The sequence below is a fragment of the Apodemus sylvaticus genome, chromosome 8, assembly GCF_947179515.1.
Source record: "Apodemus sylvaticus chromosome 8, mApoSyl1.1, whole genome shotgun sequence".
Classification (NCBI taxonomy): domain Eukaryota; kingdom Metazoa; phylum Chordata; class Mammalia; order Rodentia; family Muridae; genus Apodemus; species Apodemus sylvaticus.
In genome coordinates this window covers 83058701-83078926 of record NC_067479.1, presented here as the reverse complement: position 1 = coordinate 83078926, position 20226 = coordinate 83058701, and positions in this window count along the sequence as shown.

Genomic DNA, 20226 nt, shown 5'->3' with positions numbered 1-20226 from the left:
TTATTAATAAACCCAATATGGAATTGGATACTACACTTCCTGTTCCCCCCCTTTTAAATCCTACTAATCACAGCCTGCTTCATAAATTCTTGTTTGGATTCCTTCAATAACAGATCCAAAAGATTTCTAACTAGAGTTTTAATCATTTATTATTATAGGATTACTGGCCCTTAACTCTGAAGCCAGAATCTGCAACCACTGGTTATACCCTGGAAGTGAAGACTGAACTTGCTCCACAGACTTCAAACCCTCAGAGCAGTAGAAGAGATGAACAACAAGGATATGGGACCTCTACATCAGATTCAGCAAGAAACAGTGTAATGATGTAGCTCCTTTCCCCAGCCCTGACTGTTGATCAATAGTAAACAAAAAGGAGTTGGGGCAGACGTTAGATATTCGTGCCGCTCAAGTGGCAGGAATGGCCTTCCCTACCATGGATTCATTTGTAAACTTTGTATTCTTTGTAAACTCTGTATATTTGGTAAACTCCAAACCCTCAAGGTGGGAAAGTGGCCAGACTCCTGTCTGAGGTGCTCCAGCAGCCAGGCCCATCCTCAGACCTCTCTGTCATAATTGTCACAAAGGTCATCTTCAGCCATTCAGCAGGACCCTCCCCAGGTTACACTAATTTTAGATGAAAAGTCTCAAAACTACAAATCCCTGAACAAAACCTACCAATCCATGAACTTCCCACAGTAACCCAACTCCTGAGCACACAACAACAAAACCAAACAAAATGAAAAAAAAAAAAAACCACAGACAAAACAATCCCTAGAATCCTCCACCCTAGAAAGTTCCACCCACCCCTCCCCCAAGAACCCCTACATAAGCACTGTGCCTTGTCCAATTCCCCACTGTCTGTTCCCTCCTGGGAACATAGGCAGCCACGCCTAGACTCACCCATGCATACTCTGGAACCACCAATAAATCTTTTATGAGATTTGCTGCCTGGTGAGGCTCTCTTATCCGAAGATGATAAGCAATGAAGAGAAGCAATGAAGAGGAGCAAAGAAGAGGAGCAGGGCTGAGGCTCCCAAGCTCTTCAGCTCAACTGGGGAGACCCTCCCCTGGAAGCAGCCTCCTCGGAAGTTGTGTGGTTCTCGGGCTCCCATATCTCCGGTGCCCATTGCTTGGGAAAGTGTCCCACCTGGGAACTGTGCTTCCTGGGCTTCCAAGTCCTAGAACACCTTCCCATCTGAGCAGAAAGGCTGACAATGGCTCATATTGTCCTTAAGATTCACACTCAATAATAGGGAAGAAGGGATTCTGGGGACTTAAGTCAGGATGATAGGGAGGAGGGATTATGAGTCCCCTGAACTCAGCAAGCACTTGGGGAAGATCCAGAGTATAAGTTTGGTGAGGAGTCAATAACAAATCACATATGTAGTGATGAAATTTTCCCTCGGAGCCCCAACAGAGCCCAATTCAGCCATGAGGCTATTGGTGATGTGATCAACTGTTCACAGGTCTGCTTGCAGACACCTGAGCACTGAGTCAACACAGGTGAGATTGGAGACCTCAAAAAACATTCACAGAAAGCATATGATGGGCCAAACCTGGAATCAGGAGAGGTTAGTGTTAAGAGGTAAGCCTGGGGTATGGACAGGTATGAGGAAATACACACACACACACATCATTGGGAAGAACATGGAGACCAGTGGTAAGGAGCTTCAACCAGAGAACAAAAGTTAATTGTTCTGTTGGGAGCCATATGTGACCATATCCATTCTCTTGAAATGGTGACACTGCTAGATTCAGGTGCACCATCCTTTAGAACACAAAGGCAGGGAAGGGGGAGGCAAGGGGAGAGACTCGGGATTCCAACATCATACAGCTTTATTAAAGCCCCACTTCACCTTTCCACTGATGCTGACAGTTCCTGTAAAGCCAGCCCATGGTCAGCCTGGAATGGATGTTCTCAGATCTCTGAACCTTTTTCTTCCACACATGCATGCTCCTCAGACCCTAGGCTTGATAAGGTCTGTTGGAAGACATCTGTCCTTTCAGATGTTTACACCCTAATCCAGTAAAGTGGATGTCAGCTCTATTTCTAAATAGGGTCCTGTAGAGTACAGCAGGTCCAGAGCACACTGGAGTTTAGGAGAAAAGCGCATGCATAAATTGGGAATCCTGACTACTACACTGGGCACCTAGAGAATTCCTCTTAGAGTAGTTCCTATTAAGAGTTTCAGCTCAGTTACAAATTCCCAGTGGCCACATCCCTTTAACCTGTTTTTCATGTGATGCTTTGATGCAGGCAGTCCTAGCTTCTTGCTAACAAGTAAAAGGGCAAAAGAAATCTAATGAAATGCACAGTAATATATCTACATAAAGGCAACACATGGAGATTCTAGCATAAGCTAGGAATGGAAATGGAATGTCTTGGCTTCTATGGGCCACAACCTGGCACTCCCAACTACATGAAAATCAGAGTACAATTGTGGGAGGTTTGTTCAACCATGTGGGTCTCCGTAAAGGAGCTCATGTTTGTAGAGTTGACAACAAGTACCTTTACTTGCTGAGCTAACTCGCCAGCTGATCACCTTGGTCCTGGAACTGAAGAAGCTCTGTATCAATACTGAAGTTCTCTATATTTGTCCATCATGCAAAAAGGGTAGACTCTTTTTACCCTTGCTTTGACAACACTAGTCTGGAGACCCACAAGATTACTTCCTCCACACATTACCTCTCTGAGACATAGTCTCAGAAGTCACATGATTCTGTGGAGCCTCATAAAAGCCACTTACTCGTCTAGAAGAAACACATCCTAATATACTGTGAGATCTAATGTGGTAAAAGAGAGCATCACTCATCCTTTTCCCTTCCTAGTCTTAAAAGGAAACATTTTCCAACGGAGGCCTGTGGTCTCTGTTGCAGGCTTTATTCCCCAAGGCTAGTCTGAAGCTTACTCTTAACACTGCTTAGATGGTATATCAATGTGGATTCCTTACCACCTCCATCCCCAAATCATCTTCTCAGTTCTGTATTTCGTCTGATGGGCCTCATCTGCATTGTCATCCAGGATGAGGTGTGAGAGATCTGCTCCAACCCTGGCAATAAGTGATACTGAGGCATGATCCTGAACCCAGGAATTTCCTGCATGGCTGCTGGGCAGCCTAAGACAATTAGCATGCCTACCACATGTATGTGTCCCTATAGGTCTCAAAAACGTCTCTTTAGTTGGGTGTGATCCAGTCCAACTAATACACCACACAAGGAAGGACAAAAGTCCAGGGCAGGGACTGGAGAGATGGCTCATCATTTTGAGAATTTGTTTCTCAGAGGACCTAAAGGGCAATAAACAATCCTGGCACTTCAGTTCCAGGTGGAATCCAATGACCTCTACTGGCCTCTGAAGGAATTGCATGGATGTAGTGCACAGATATCAGGCAAAACACCCATACATATAAAAATACCCAAAATATAAACAAACAAAAAGAAAAACACAAAAGTCTCCACACAGTAAAGGCCAACAACACAAAAAAAGTAGCATCATCATCATCATCATTATATTCAAAAATAAGAACCCTCCCCTGAAAAAGGTTTCCCAATATGTCTTACTATTCTTTTCTTTTTTAATCATTCCATTCATTTACATCTCAAATGATATCCTATTTCCCAGTTACCACTCCACAAAACCCCCATTCCACATCCACTCTTCCACCCCCAGCCTGTATGAGGATGCTTTTCCACCCACGCACACTCTCCTGCCCAACCGCCCCAGCATCCCTCTACACTAGGACATCAAACCTGCCGGGGACCAAGGGCCTCCCCTCCCATTGCTGTCAGGCAAGGCAATCCTCTGCTACATATATATCTGGAGCCATGGATCCCTCAAGGTACACTTCTTGGTTGGTGGTCTAGTCTCGGAGAACTGGGTGGTCTGGCCAGCCTATGTTGTTCTTCCAGTGGGGTTGCACTCCCCCTCTGCTCCTCCAGTCCTTCCACCAGCTCCCCCACTCAGGTTCCCTGAGCTCAGTCTTATGGTTGGCTCCAAGCATCCATATCTGCATTGGTCAGTTGCTAGTCAGACTCCCAAAGAACCATCACACCAGGTTCTTTTCGGCAAGTGCCTTGACCAAGGCAACAGTGTTGGGTTTAGTGCAGACATGATGGATGCCCAGGTCCCCAGTTGGCCTATCCTTCAGTCTCTGTTCCATGTTTTTTTTGTCCCTGTTCTTCCTTTGGACAGTAACATTTCTGGGTTTAAAACCTTGAGATGGGTGGGTGGCCCCATCCCTTGACTGGGGGAGCTGTGCCTATCTACTGGAGGTGGTCTCTACAGGTTCTATCTCCCCCTTCTCTGTGTATTTCCACTAAAATCATCCCCAGTGGGTCCTGGGAGTCTCAGGTTTACCTAGTGTCTGGGGCCCTCCAGTGGATATCGCCTGTTCCTCCTCCCTCCTGCCACATACCTTTGTTCTATTTCCTGACACTCTGTACATCTCTCACATTTCTTCCTGTTCCTAATACTGCCCCCTTATTTCCTTCCTTTCCTCTCTCCCTCCCTGGTCCCCTCTCCCTCAGCCTCCCACAATCATCCTGTTGCCTTTCAATGCAGGACTGAAGCATCCACACCCTGGTCTTCCTTACTTCTAAGCTCCATATTGTCTATGGGTTGTATCATGAGCATTGTGAGATTTTTATGCTAATATCCACTTATCTGTGAGTACAAAACAAACCTAAAACCAAAACCCAAACACAATAAGTAAGCTAAGCAGTATTCTCTTGCTGCAGATTTAGCAGTGCAGACCTATAACCCATGGCTGGCCTTGGAAACACAACAGAAATGCAGTCACTGATGGTAATACTCTTAAGATGAATATAGCATGCCTCCTGGGTGGGGTGGGGGAGTTGAAGGACAAGGCATCCCAAGGCTAAGCATGAGACATGTTACATGCTTTAGCTCAAAGTCTTTCAAATTGTCTTGACTGATCATTCTTGATGACCCATCAGGACAAGCCCCAATTTACACTCTCAGACTCCTCCTGGATGCCCAGCAGTTCTTGATGTGCCTCAACACAGCTCTGAAGTCCTTCTAGGTGCATATTTAGCAAGAGGGCAATTCTTACCTGTGTGAAAAATCACTTCCCTTTCTACCAGGGCCACAGCATTTACTCAACTCAAATCTTTCCACTCCTGAGGAGATAAACAATTCAATTTTTTCCTTCATGATATGTATCAAAATGTTGTAGCATACAATTTCTAGCACCAAAAGTCTCCCTGGTGTTTTGTTCCTGAAGGCCATAGTTTTTTGTTTTGTTTTGTTTTGTTTTCATTTTCCTAACACATCTTGCACTTAGCGCTGCTTGTCTGGATAGAAATTTTCTTCCTTGGCCCTGAACTGGATGCTCAGACGTATGCACTAAGGGCATTATCCACTCACAAGTTTATGCTTTTCACATTAAGCTTCTGACAGTGAAGTTCCTTAGATTCTTAGCTTGAAGAATTCTCAGAGCTCTTCCTGTCCCTAGACAGTTACGTGCAATAATGACCTGGTAAAATCCCACAGCCTTGAGAACTGAGCAACTGCAGGCACACAGGGTCAAAGTTGAGGCAGGATACATCTCTGAAATGTGTCTACATTGTGGGATTCAATTTCAGGTCATTCCTCTTAAACTTTAAAATGTAAGCAGCCAGCATTCACTGAATGCTTTATCAAGAGAGGAATATGAATCCTAAATTCTCTCATTGACACTGGATTTACCTTACTTGTATGCACTTCAAATCCTGGATAAATCCTTAATGCCACACACAACAGAGATCAATTCAGTGGTTTGTAGGATATGGATGTGTGTCTAGATAAATCCTTGGTAACTCATGCTGCATGTTTTAAGAGCACACATCTTTCAGATGCTTTTTGAATACCTAATTACCTCCAGTGAGACCATTTGCTGATACCTCTTGAGTACAGATTAATCTCATAATTTCCACCATTATTCTTTCCACTGGAATTTGGGGCACCATGGTGAACAATTTGTGGGGTCCTCAGACTCTGGTTTTTATTTTTTGGGTTTTTTGTTGTTGTTGTTTTTGTTTGTGTTTTCAAAAATTCAGCAAGAGTTAATTGTTCTGAAAACTAAAAACTAACTTCAATCTTGATATTTTTGTCATCTGAGGCAAACCAAAACCTAATCAGCTACAGGCACAACATTGGTGGCAAACTAAGGCCATGCCCAATGAATGTCATGTTTGCTGCTACTTCCTAGTTGTACTGTTACATGATATATAAGAGATTCCCACTGGGATGGCAAGCTGCTCAGGGCTCACCCTAATGGATCAGACAGTCTAATATAGGTTGAAGAGAGGTAGAGGAGAATGCCAGTCCCTGGGATGGCAGGCCAGGAGTGAGGTCTAGATGACCATGAAAATGAATGGGAATCTGCAATTGATGAGGTTGAGGAGTTGGAATGGCATCTTCAGGTAAGAGACAGAGACCTAGGATAAGAGAGGCACCCATGATTCAATGGGGGTGACCTTAACTGTGACTCACATTATAACCTAAAGAGGCCACCTTCTGTAGCTAGACAGGAACCCCAGTGGGTCGATAGAGACACCAACCCATCCACAAAACATTCAACCCAATATTTGCAAGTCTACAAGTAACGTCTACAAGTAATGCAGGCACAGGTAGGAAGCAGAGACTGAGGGAATAGCCAAGCAATAAGCAGTCCAATTTGAGACCCAACCCTTGGGCAGGCAGGAATCCCTAACACCATTAATGATACTTTGTTATGCTTGCAGACAGAGAATGTTTTCTGAGAGGCAGCACCCAGCAGGTGACTCAGACAGATACAGACACCCACAGTCAAACAGAGGAAGGAGCTTGGGGCCTCTTAGGAGGAAGGTTTTCAGGCCCCAAGGAAAATAGGAACTCCACAGAAGACCAACAGAGTCAACTCACCTGGACACTTGGTCCAGAGTCTGAACCACCAACCAAAGAACATACACAGGCTGGACCTAGGCCTCCCTGCACATATGTAGCAGATGTGCAGCTTGACCTTCATGTGGGTCCTGAAAAACTGGAGCGGGGGCTATCCCAACAGCTGTTGCCTGCACATGGGATATATTCTATTAGCTGGGCTGCTTTGTCTGGCCTCAGCGAGGGAGGATGCACTTAGCCTCGAAGAGACTTGAAGTAGGGGGATACATGGGCTCTCCCAACCTTTCAGAGGAGTAGGAGAGGGTGAAGGTGAAAGGATTGTGGGAGGGGTTAACTGGGAGAGGGGGCAGGGAGCGGGATGTAAAGTGAATAAGTTAAAAACAATAAAAAAAAAAAACCACATTTCTCCAATAGTCCTGATAAACATTATATTGAATAATAACAGTGTAGTGATGACTGAATCTCTGTTTAGGAGAGATGTGAGCCACCTAGAAAGCCATGTAGCGGCCCTCTAGGGAGCCTGAAGAGCACATTAGTGAAGACTTTGACTGTTCCTATAGTGCAGAAACCTGCCTGGGTTCAACCTGTCAACCCTGAAATCTGCCAATGCCTAGAGAAACCATCTCACCCTTGGAAACCATGCACTCTGCAAAGACCCTATAATCAGCAAGAGTGTGCTACATGCAAGCCTTCATAAGAGTAGGCACTGGCCTCTAAAAGTGATGTTCATGAAGAATAAAAGTGGCAGGAGGACTCACTGTCTTCTGTAAGGAACTATTTCTCCCATCCCCCCTACCCCCCATCCCCCACCCCATCACCCCTACCCCCCAACCCCCACCCCACCACCCCACAAAGGCATTGGCAACACCAAAGGAAGACAGTGAGGTGGAGGATGGTTACTTGGGTTTGAATGTGTTTATGGTTAGAAATGAGAGCAACCAGCCACTGGTGCCTCCTTCTACCTGCCACTGCTAGGCACATAGGTCATAGGTCTTCATGCTGGCCTCCTTAAATAGCCTCTCTGTCTCCTCGCAGGACTCTCCCACAGCAATCTGCTCCCCAAGCAGCTTACTAATCTCATTCCACAATGTGTTTACTGTGTGCTTCACCTGAGTGCACTCACTTGGGAGGTAGCAGTGCCTGATGCTGAACCACAAACAAAAGTGGTGAATCCCAGCCAATATCCATGTTCCTCTGACTCTTCCAAGTGCCATCATCTCTTCAAGGGCCCTGACCCCCAGACAGCCTGGGACTAGTGTGCACATTAGCCATGTAGCGTCATCTAGAGGCTGGTCAAATGGAGAGAACAGACATATTCTCGAAGACTCAAAGTACTTCTGAAAACCCTGACACCAACAGGGAATCATGCACCTCCCAGAAGAAGACACCATCCCCATGTGTGCTTATACGTCCATGATATTAGAAAACCATCAGCACATAGACGGCAAGCACCCTCTGAGAGAGGAGAGAAGCTACAACAAGTTTGCAAAATTTCTCTGTGTCTCATGGAATCCAGAGCCCCAGAGGCTCAGGGTTGATTGATATCTCCATCATAGTGCAAACCTATTCTCACTAGAGGATCCTGAGTTGGGAAGGACAATGACTGGAAGGGCTCAGAGAATCTTCATACTTAGCAAAACTGATCCCCAGAGGTACAAATACAAGAGCCTTGCCTCAGAGCAGGTTCCCTGTTAACAGACAGACAGTACAAAACCTGAGCCCTCGCTTTGGTTCAAAGACATAGATGGGCAGACATTTTGTGCCTAGTGCTGGTGTCTTAGCCCTGTAAGTCATACACCAATAGGATTGATTTTCTTCAGTAAGCTTTTTGAAATTATCCAAGGCATCATTTATCTTCTGGGGCATTTTCTGCAGGTTCCACACCACCTTGAGCTGTTGCCTCTTGAGCATCACAGATTCAAAGTTTAGTCTGTGGTAGGGCATGGCCCAAGGAGCAAACAACACTCTGAACTAAGGAGTCAAGGATCACATGAATTCAGGGTAAATCCTGGGCTACCCCAATCCAGGGCGTGCCACATCCTTGCTCCTTGGTACTGGATCCTCAAGGTGCTTATTAAGCCTATTGTTCTGGGCCCCAGGGAAACAGAGCTAGGGAACCAAAAGGAGGGAGGTTGAGCTACCTGAGGGGGCTTGAAGGAACTCACTAGCTCTCTAAGAATTTTCTAGGATCCTATGCCACAGGCCTGAGTCCAACAGAAACCTGTGATGACTCTTCTCCTGTTTTTAGAGAACAGATTCTCAAACCTGGGATCTATTGCTGCATGAATTCCCAAAAGACATAATCAGTATTTACAGGGGAAAGGCTTTCTAAACCCCCAAGGAGATTCCAGTGTGCCTCCCAAGTGAGCACAGAGGTCAAGTGCTGTGCTGCTCACAGTGACACTCCCTGGCCTCATCACTATCATACCCTGGAAAGGGAGTCAGGCAAATCCTCAGGCCTAATTACTCAGGCCTAATTAAAGCTACAAATTCCCTAGATCTTAAGGGAAACACTGTCTCTCTCTCTCTCTCTCTCTCTCTCTCTCTCTCTCTCTCTCTCTCTCTCCCATTAGAATACCAAATAAAAACAATGATGTGGAATTATCTCAGAGTACAATGAACAGTATCAGAGAAAAGTAGTGATGACATGCAGCCAATAGACCAGGCCTCTCCAGCTGTTGACAGGACCAATTGGATCCACAGTGCCTCTAGGTCATTTACAAAAAAATTGATTGGCCATAAACACACAGCATCTAGCATTTCCCACAAACTGACACCTGTTAAGGCTTCTTACAAAGTACTCTTTTCACCAGATTAATTCAGGCCACAGGCTCTGATTTATATTTGGAGGAAGCAAAATAGCCTGAGACCCCATCCAACTATATGAACTTCAGGTTCTGCATCTAAGATGCAATGAGAAAAAAATAAGTTTGGGCATGAGGACAGCCTGGAGTTGTAGCCTCCTGTGATGAGGGAAATCATGGGGTTAACAGAGAGGTTAACCCCAGTAAGCCAATAAATCAAGACAGTCAATAAAGAACTGGGCATAATGACTACCTGTGGTTCAAATCCTTATTGGTGTAATGGGTCAGGGTCCCACGAAGTTCATCCCTCTCACAGGTCATCTTCCGGAGCTCAGTTATCAGGTTCTCCAATCCCTTCCTGCTCGGTGATGGTGGAGGGTTGGAATGATGCCTTCCCAGCAGACTCTGTAGGTAGATAAACACCAGTAAACTTGCATAGATGACGAGACAAGGCCAGGAGTGACCACGCTTAGTCCCAAACAGAAGCCTGAGAAAGTGAGAATGCCAGAGATACTGAATCCCTGAAAGAGCAGGAAATCATCTTCAGTCTGGGCTCTTCAGCCATGTCTCTGTTCCCAACCACCAAAGCCAGACATACATATGCCTCAGTCCCTACTGCCATTCTGAAATGCAGAAGCTGGCCCAGACAGAAAGATTTGCAAGAAATTGTCAGCTCATATCTGATGTTATGAAGAAAAGTCCTGGAGTCCATTATGCTTAGCAGCACCAAGCCCTAATCATGTGTGTTCAAGGCCAAAGTGTCTGAGACCTTGATACAAGTTCAGTGGAGTATCCCTCCTTGTTCCTGGCACCATGGAGTCATGTATTCTACAGAAATCAGTAGATGAAGGGCCCTAGGGGAGAGGGACAATGTTATCCTCACCCAGCTCCTGGAGGCATCGTTGCCACTCAGAATAAAATTAAGGAGTTCCCAGCAAGGCAGCTGCAGACTTGTCAAATCCTGGCTCTCTGCCAAACTAATCATCAGAAATTCTTGACCCTGGGTCTACTATTTAGGAAATCCTAGGCTTCAGATTGTAAGTGCTAGTCCTGGATGGCCTGGCTCAAGCCCACATGCTCCAGGAAGCTCCCCCAAACTGCCCAGGATCCACTCAGCCTTCTGCAGGACAATTTCTTCATGTTTTACACCAAGACAGAAGGTTGGCTTCCTTCTGCTTCCATCTCTATCTTCTTGTTCTTCTTTTTTTTCCTCTGAAATAGCCTGAGCAGCCTGGACTATTTGCCTGTTTGTGAACCCAATATCCACTGAAGGAATACCTCACAGGCGGTTGTCACCACAACACTGGTGACATCACAGAAGATCCTAGGACTCTCTTGGATACAAGAGATTGTTTAGGGAAGAGGCCTTTTCTTTTTTTGCACGTGACCAGAACTCTGAGGTCTGCATGCACAATGAAGGTTCCCATCTATTCATAAATAATTCACTGTTAATTGACAAATTTCTGCTATGAATGCTCTGCTAGTATCTGAAACAATTCCAAGAAAGAGGTAAAAATGGTTGGACCAGTACCTGGAGGAAATTTTAGCTATTCTTTGAGCAATTTCATTCTGGTGGAGAAAGTGTCTTCCCACTCAGAAAAGGTTATATTTAAAACAAGTGTGTACCGTTTGTTATCCTCCCCTAGCAGGCCAGATATCAGTGAAGTCAGTTTCCCAGAATTGACTATAGTCTTGGCCCCTCATATGTGCCCACTTCTGGAAGAAGTATCTCTGTTTGCATTCATTTTGCTATAAATCTGACATATTGCTTAGATAAATCAGGCCAGACGGTCAAGTCTAGATAACATACCTTGTTCTGAGCAACTCAGAAAGTAATGTAGACCCCAGTCAGGTAGCCTTTTGAAAAGCTTAGTTACCACAGCCCTGCCAATATTTCCTTTTCCATCCTCAAAATTCCCTTGGTTATTCTATGGAGTCTCAGGCAGCAGTGGGTCACAGTATGTCACTGGAATGTCAGTAGGCGCTGCTGTTCTTTGGGCTACTTGTTGGGCAGACAGGTCAGTGCCCTGGTAACTTCTGGCCTTAAGGAAAACCTTAAGTTGATGCCATTGAAACCAAGGAACTCATGGATAAAGGCAGATATTTACCAGAAGAGCCAAGAATTCCTCTTTGTTTTTAATGACTTGTCTGAAAGCTGTGAGGAGCCCTCTTTCCCTACAGAGCATACCACTCACATGTGCAGTAACAAAAGCATAGTGACTTTCCTGGTATGTGATAACAGGTCTTCTTTTTCAACATATATTTAGTCTATAAGTCTTGGGTCCAATTCATTTCAGTTGCAATAACTGCCAAAGCACCTGTGTACCTGGATCAATGTTTAATGAAGATTTTCCCATCCTTGAATAGCATTGCATCAGAAACTGTCATGGGATATGGGGGTGTCCATTAGGTATAGACAGATCACTTAGATCATGGTTCCTCATATAAGCACTGGTGTGCATCTGTGGATCATCATCGGGCAAGAGAATAGCAGAATTGATGATGCCAGTGGGTTTTTTAAACCAGACTCCAGGATGGTTCACAAGTAGGTAGGACCTGCTACTGTTTCACACATGCAATGAACAGCCAGGCTCTGGTGTTCTTTTGAGAAGAATCTCAACTGCATGGGGTGATATAAGTATAAGATGCTGACCCAGAGTTCACTTCTTTGCTTCTTTCACTAGAATACTGGTAGCCACCATAGCTCTTAGAAAAGTGGGCCAGCCCGAGGCTATAGGGTCCAATAGTTTGGACAGGTATGCTACACGGTGACTCCATGCAGTAACTATTGTTTCATGGACCTGTAGAAGAAAATGTTTGGAGACATCTGGAAGAGCTAGGGTTGGAGCCAAAATCATGTGTCTTTAAAGTCTCAAACATATTTTGTACAGTCTCATTCCAGATTAGAGATTTAGTGCCCTCATTTGTGCTGTGCTGTTTTGGTTGGAAGAGTTTTATTGACTAATACTATTTCTTTAGGGGTTGTGGAATTGTTTAGTTTACCTGATTTTGTGGTATCTGTCAAGAAAATCACATATTTCTTATAGATTTTTCAGTTTTGTTGAGTATAGACTTTTCTAGTAAGATATGTTGATTCTTTTAATTTCCTCATTTTCCATTGTTATTTCTCCCCTTTCATTACTGATTTTGTTATTTGGATACCATCTCTGTGCTTTTTAGTTAGTTTGGCTAACGGTTTACCTATCTTGCTGATTTTCTCAAAGAACCAGCTCTTGGTTTTGTTGATTCTTTGCATCTTTCTCTTTGTTTCTATTTGGTTTATGTCAGCCTAGAGTATTTCCTCCTTTCTACTCCTCTGGGGTGTGTTTGCTTCTTTCTGTTCTAGAACTTTCAGGTGTGCAGTTCAGTTGCTAGTATAGGATCACTCCAATTTCTTTATGAAGACACTCAGTAAGGATTCCTCTCTCCCTATAGATCATAGCATACACATGTGCAGTAACAGAAGCATGGTGACTTTCCAGGTCTATGATGATCAATTTTCCTTTTCACAATCTAACCATATGAGTCAGAGTGATTGGTTCTGCCCTCTGGGGAGAGTTACCTGGCTGCAAGGCTTGGGTCTGAATCACTTCAGTTACAATAACTGCTGGAGCCCTCTGTATCTGATTCCATGTTTAATGAAGATGCTCCCATCCATGAAGAACTATGCATCAGAATCTTTCATGGGGTGACCCAGTGTCCATTAGATCTAGACAGTTGCCTTAGATAATGGTTATTTCCTCATACAATCATTGATGAATATCTGTGGTTCATAATCAGGCAACAAGGTAGGAGGATTGATGGCAGTGGGTTTTTTAAACCATACTCCAGGATGGTTCAGGAATAGAGCCTGCTACTGTTTCATACATGCATTAAACAGCCAGGGTTCAGCTGTCCCTATTAGGAGAGCCACACCTGTATGGGGTGTGTGAATGTGAGTTTAAGATCCAGACCCAGAGCTAACTCCTCTGCTTCTTTCACTAATGGTGGTAGCCACCATAGTTCTTAGACATGTGGACCAGCCTGAGGTTGCTGGTTCCAGCAGTTTGGACAGTTATAACACAGGGTGATCCATGGCCCTAAAGTGTGTGTTTAAATACCCTTTGCAGTACCTTCTCTTTCATGGATAAACAGATGAACATGTTTGGAAGTACCTGGAAATGCTAGGGCTGGATCCAAAATCACATGTCTTTAAAGTCTCAAACACATTTTGTTCAGTTCATTCCTGATTGGGAGATTACTCACATCATTTGTCCTGGTGTACAGAGGCTTTGCTATTTCTGCAAACCCTGGTATCCAGGGGCTGCATGCCCAACCACATGGTGGATCAGTCAAACCTGTCTCTCAGAGTTGGTGTTGGCATCTGTAGGGTGTCAGCAATCATTCTCTGAGCTCCTTTGCTTCCCCTTCAGTTGGTATCTAGTATATGTATCCTCATATGAACAATGTTACCCTTTGGACTGCAATCTTTTGATCAATCAATTGTCCTATAAGATTCCTAAGGAATGAATACATCAGCCTGGTGTCTTTTAAGAAGTCAGTTGCTTTTTCCCCCAACTTTAAGTGTTACCCAAGAATCCTTAGGGGCTTAAAGAATAGGAGCCTGAGCCCTATCACTTTCTAACTATAGTTCTTGCCAGGCCTTTTCCTTCCAAGTAGAACACTTACTTTTCCAGTGTCTGTTTTCCTTGCAGTAGGCACGCTAGTCTTTCTCTAATGGTGGTTTGTTTGTCTCCTGGCCCCCTTCTTGCCAGTTGCACCAAACTGGTTTATTATTTAGATTTCCTCAGAAGGCTGGGACTATGGTCTTGGCAAATCTCTTGTCCCTATGGCTCTCAGTCAGTTTTTCTGTTGTCATACACACTTTGAGCTGCCCCCAGCAACTCAGACCTATCCACATCTTCAAATCCCTCTAACTCTTATGACTTGTCATATCTGAGGCCAGCTGAGTGAAAAAAAGCAATGTTGAGTACCTGCCCATCCTCCAATGCATCTAGTTCTATGGGTGTATAGATAGGATAAGCCTCTAGGAGAGATCCTGGGAAAGCAGCAGGATGTTCTGTGGTGCCCTGTGTGAGCTCACTTACCTTTGACAGGTTTATGGGTATCTGCACTGCTGTTCTGAACTCAGCCAGAAACTCCAGCAGTAGATGTCAAGTGTCCCATTACCTTAGTCAGTATTAGGATCCATATTCAGGAAGGTTGTATGAAAACATACTCTCAATACAATTAGTGTTATCAGCCAGAGATCCTTTTCTGAACCCAGGTCCACTTTCTTACTTTCCAACTTTGTGCAGCCCCCTTCTTCTGATGTGAACAGGGTGGTCAGTAACTGATGCCAATCATCCCAGGAGAGCTGACGGCATTATAAACAGTGTCTAGGAGAAAGATGAGTGCCTGATGTTTCTCAGAGGAACTAGGGTTCTGGAACCCCCAATTGTACTGGTCACTGATCCAGAATGGAACGGATATCATAAAGGGTTGAGAGCACATTGATCAGATCCTTCGACTCAAAAGTAGTGAGTCCAAGGGCTTAATGGCGGGGAATAATGGCAGGAACTGCAGAGGTCTAAGTCACGTTGGGAATCTTCAGGGGACAGAGAACTTGATTGGAGCCACTGCAAGTATGCCAGGGAGACAGTGTAGGGGAAGAGGAGAAAATAGCACTTGGGGCTGATGCCCAGTAAGGAGTCACCATTCCTCCAGGGAAGTAGGGTGGGGTGGTTCTTCCTCCTCTGAGTCAATGGACAACATTTTTGGTGCTTTTTCCCTTTCAGACTTAGTTGCCAGAATCTTGATACCAGTTTTTTTTTCTTTATTCAATATTTTTTTTATTTTATTCAATATATTTTTTATTTACATTTCAAATGATTTCCCCTTTTCTGGTCCCCCACTCCCCGAAAGTCACATAAGCTCCCTTCCCTCCCCCTGGTCTCCCACCCACCCCTTCCCACTTTCCTGTTCTGGTTTTGCCCTATACTGCTTCACTGAGTCTTTCCAGAACAAGGGACCACTCCTCCATTCTTCTTGGACATCATTTGATGTGTGGATTATGTTTTGGGTATTCCAGTTTTCTAGGTTAATATCCACTTATTAGTGAGTGCATACCATGATTGATCTTTTGAGACTGAGTTACCTCACTTAGTATGATGTTCTCTAGCTCCATCCATTTGTCTAAGAATTTCATGAATTCATTGTTTCTAATGGCTGAATAGTACTCCATTGTGTATATATACCACATTTTTTGCATCAATTCTTCTGTTGAGGGATACCTGGGTTCTTTCCAGCTTCTGGCTATTATAAATAGGGCTGCTATAAACATAGTGGAGCATGTATCCTTATTACATGCAGGGGAATCCTCTGGGTATTTGCCCAGGAGTGGTATAGCAGGATCTTTCGGAAGTGATATGCCCAGTTTTCTGAGGAACCGCCAGACTGATTTCCAGAGTGGTTGTACCAATTTGCAACCCCACCAGCAGTGGAGGAGTGTTCCTCTTTCTCCACTTCCTTGCCAACACCTGTTTTCTCCTGAGTTTTTAATCTTAGCTATTCTGACTGGTTTAAGGTGAAATCTCAGGGTGGTTTTGATGTGCATTTCCCTGATGACTAATGAAGTTGAGCATTTTTTAAGATGTTTCTCTGCCATCTGAAGTTCTTCAGGTGAGAATTCTTTGTTTAATTCTGTACCCCATTTTTAATAGGGTTATTTGGTTTTCTGGGGTCTAACTTCTTGAGTTCTTTGTATATATTGGATATTAGCCCTCTATCTGATGTAGGGTTCGTGAAGATCTTTTCCCAATTTGTTGGTTGCCGATTTGTCCTTTTGATGGTGTCCTTTGCTTTACAGAAACTTTGTAATTTTATGAGGTCCCATTTGTCAATTCTTGATCTTAGAGCATACACTATTGGTGTTCTGTTCAGGAACTTTCCCCCTGTACTGATGTCCTCAAGGGTCTTCCCCATTTTCTTTTCTATTAGCTTCAGAGTGTCTGGCTTTATGTGGAGGTCCTTGATCCATTTGGAGTTGAGCTTAGTACAAGGAGACAAGGTTGGATCAATTCACATTCTTCTGCATGCTGACCTCCAGTTGAACTAGCACCATTTGTTGAAAAGGATATCTTTTTTCCATTGGATGTTTTCAGCCCCTTTGTCGAGGATCAAGTGGCCATAGGTGTGTGGGTTCATTTCTGGATCTTCAATCCTGTTCCATTGATCTGCCTGCCTGTACCAATACCATGCAGTTTTTAACACTATTGCTCTGTAGTATTGCTTGAGGTCAGGGATACTGATTCCCCCAGAATTTCTTTTGTTGTTGAGAATAGTTTTAGCTATCCTGGGTTTTTTGTTATGCCATATGAATTTGAGAATTGCTCTTTCTAACTCTATGAAGACTTGAGTTGGGATTTTGATGGGTATTGCGTTGAATTTGTATATTTCACCCTAAAACAAAGAATATACCTTTTTCTCAGCACCTCATGGTACCTTCTCCAAAATCGACCATATAATTGATCACAAGACAGACCTCAACAAATATAAGAAGATCGAACTAATCCCATGCCTCCTATCAGATCATTATGGAGTAAGAGTGGTTTTCAATAGCATCAAAAACAACAAAAAGCCCACATACACATGGAGGCTGAACAATACTTTACTCAATGACACCTTGGCCAAAGAAGAAATAAAGAAAGAAATCAGAGACTTTTTAGAATTTAATGAAAATGAAGGCACAACATACCCAAATCTTTGGGACACAATGAAAGCAGTGCTAAGAGGAAAACTCATAGCCCTGAGTGCCTCCAAAAAGAAAATGGAGAGTGCATACACTAGCAGCTTAACGACACACCTGAAAGCCCTGGAACAAAAAGAAGCCAATTCACCCAGGAGGAGTAGAAGACAGGAAATCATCAAACTTGGGGCTGAAATCAGTCAAGTGGAAACAAAGAGAACCATACAAAGAATCAAGGAATCCAGGAGCTGGTTTTTTGAGAAAATCAACAAGATAGATAAACCCTTAGCCAGACTGACCAAAGGGCACAGAGAAAGTATCCAAATTAACAAACTTAGAAATGAAAAGGGGGATATAACAACAGAAACTGAGGAAATTCAAAAAATCATCAGATCCTACTACAAAAGCCTATACTCAACACAACTGGAGAATCTGGAGGAAATGGACAATTTCCTAGACAGATACCAAATACCAAAATTAAATCAGGACCAAATAGATCATCTAAACAGTTCCATAACTCCTAAAGAAATAGAAGGGGTCATAGAAAGCCTTCCAACCAAAAAAAAGCACAGGACCAGATGGCTTCAGTGCAGAATTCTATCAGATCTTCAAAGAAGATCTAACACCAATACTCTTCAAACTATTCCACAAAATAGAAACAGAAGGAACACTACCCAATTCCTTCTATGAAGCCACAATTACGCTGATACCAAAACCACACAAAGATCCAACAAAGAAAGAAAACTTCAGACCAATTTCCCTTATGAACATCGATGCAAAAATACTCAATAAAATTCTTGCCAACTGAGTCCAAGAACACATAAAAATGATCATCCACCATGATCAAGTAGGCTTTATTCCAGGGATGCAGGGTTGGTTCAATATATAGAAATCCATCAATGCAATCCACTACATAAACAAACTCAAAGAAAAAAACCACATGGTCATTTCATTGGATGCTGAAAAAGCATTTGACAAAATTTAGCATCCTTTCATGCTTAAAGTCTTGGAAAGAACAGGGAATTCAAGGCCCATACCTAAACATAGTAAAAGCAATATACAGCAAACTGGTAGCCACCATCAAACTAAATGGAGAGAAACTTGAAGCAATCCCATTAAAATCAGGGACTAGACAGGGCTGCCCCCTTTCTCCTTATCTTTTCAATATTATACTTGAGGTACTAGCTCGAGCAATTAGACAGCATAAGGAGGTCAAAGGAATACAAATAGGAAAGGAAGAAGTCAAACTATCATTATTTGTAGATAATATGATAGTCTACCTAAGTGACCCAAAAACTCCACTAGAGAACTCCTACAGCTGATAAACAACTTCAGCAAAGTGGCTGGTTATAAAATCAACTCAAGCAAATCCGTAGCCTTCCTATACTCAATGGATAAGCAGGCTGAGAAAGAAATTAGGGAAATGACACCCTTCACAATAGCCACAAACAATATAAAGTACCTTGGGGTGACTCTTACCAAACATGAAAGCTCTGTATGACAAGAACTTCAAGACTCTGAAGAAGGAAATGGAAGAAGACCTCAAAAAATGGAAAAACCTCCCATGCTCATGGATCGGCAGGATTAATATAATTTAAATGGCCATTTTGCCAAAAGCAATATACAAATTCAACGCAATACCCATCAAAATCCCAACTCAATTCTTGATACCAGTTTTAAGGAACATGTCCTAAGCCTGAGAAGAGGTTACCATAACAACCTTAAACAAACATCTATGCAAGGAAACTGATAATGGCATCCATAAGTTCTGATATACATCCATATTCTCCTACCTTTCATGGTATCAAATCAATATCAAAAGATGGCCACTCAAACTCCCAGACTCCAAAAGGAATCCTTAAACAGACTTCATACACTGTGTACTTTTCTTTAGAGGTCTCCAGGAAATAGTAAAGGAAACATTCCAATGGAGTAAACTGCTTAGACGCAGAACTTTCCATTAGTTTCATTTTCTGGATCTCAATTCAGAAGGACAAGTAAACAGATTGATCACAAGAAACAGAGACAAACAGAACAAGAACAAACAATGACAATAATGAGACAAATTAGGGTGGCTACAATACATACACACCCTTGAATAGAGGAAATCTAGTGATGTCTCACTTGGATTCTGGTCACTGGATCAGTAGCCACAGATGAGTCTAAACAGAAGGCACTATAACCAGACTTATCTCCAGATGTGACAGACCAGATGACTCTTCCTATCAGAAATTTAGACAGGGGTGGCAGAGGAGATTGGACAGCTGCCAATGCTGAGTTCCTTTCTCTTGGGTCCCTGTGAAATGCATTAGGTTGTGCACCTCCTAAAGGAAGTCTGTACCCACCAGGCTTACAGCCCACAATGAGACCTGGAAGTTGGACAAACTAACTAGGATCTCAAAAATACCAGGCTGGGGCAACCAAATATTGCATAGTAAAACTCAAACACCATACAGCATGACCAAGGCACAGAGAAAAACACTTCTCATAGAGCAGCCCTAAATGCATATTACAGGAATATTTTTTTAAGACAGAGAATACAGAAGAACTATGTGGGAAGCCATCCTGAGCTATTCGGACTATTGCTTACTCATGGCCCTAAGGTGGTGGCTGCTAAAATATAAGAACAATTAACTAGAGCCTCTCCCGTGGGCATTGGTTTAGTCATTGTCTCGAAGATAACTACAGAATGATCCTGCCTGCACCATCACCCACCGACTCCGGTAATTGCGATGGAAGGAAGTCCTGAGATAACTGCGGCAGGCTCCGGCCTGTGCAAACACCTGTTGTCTCCACCGGAGGACCCTTGTCTC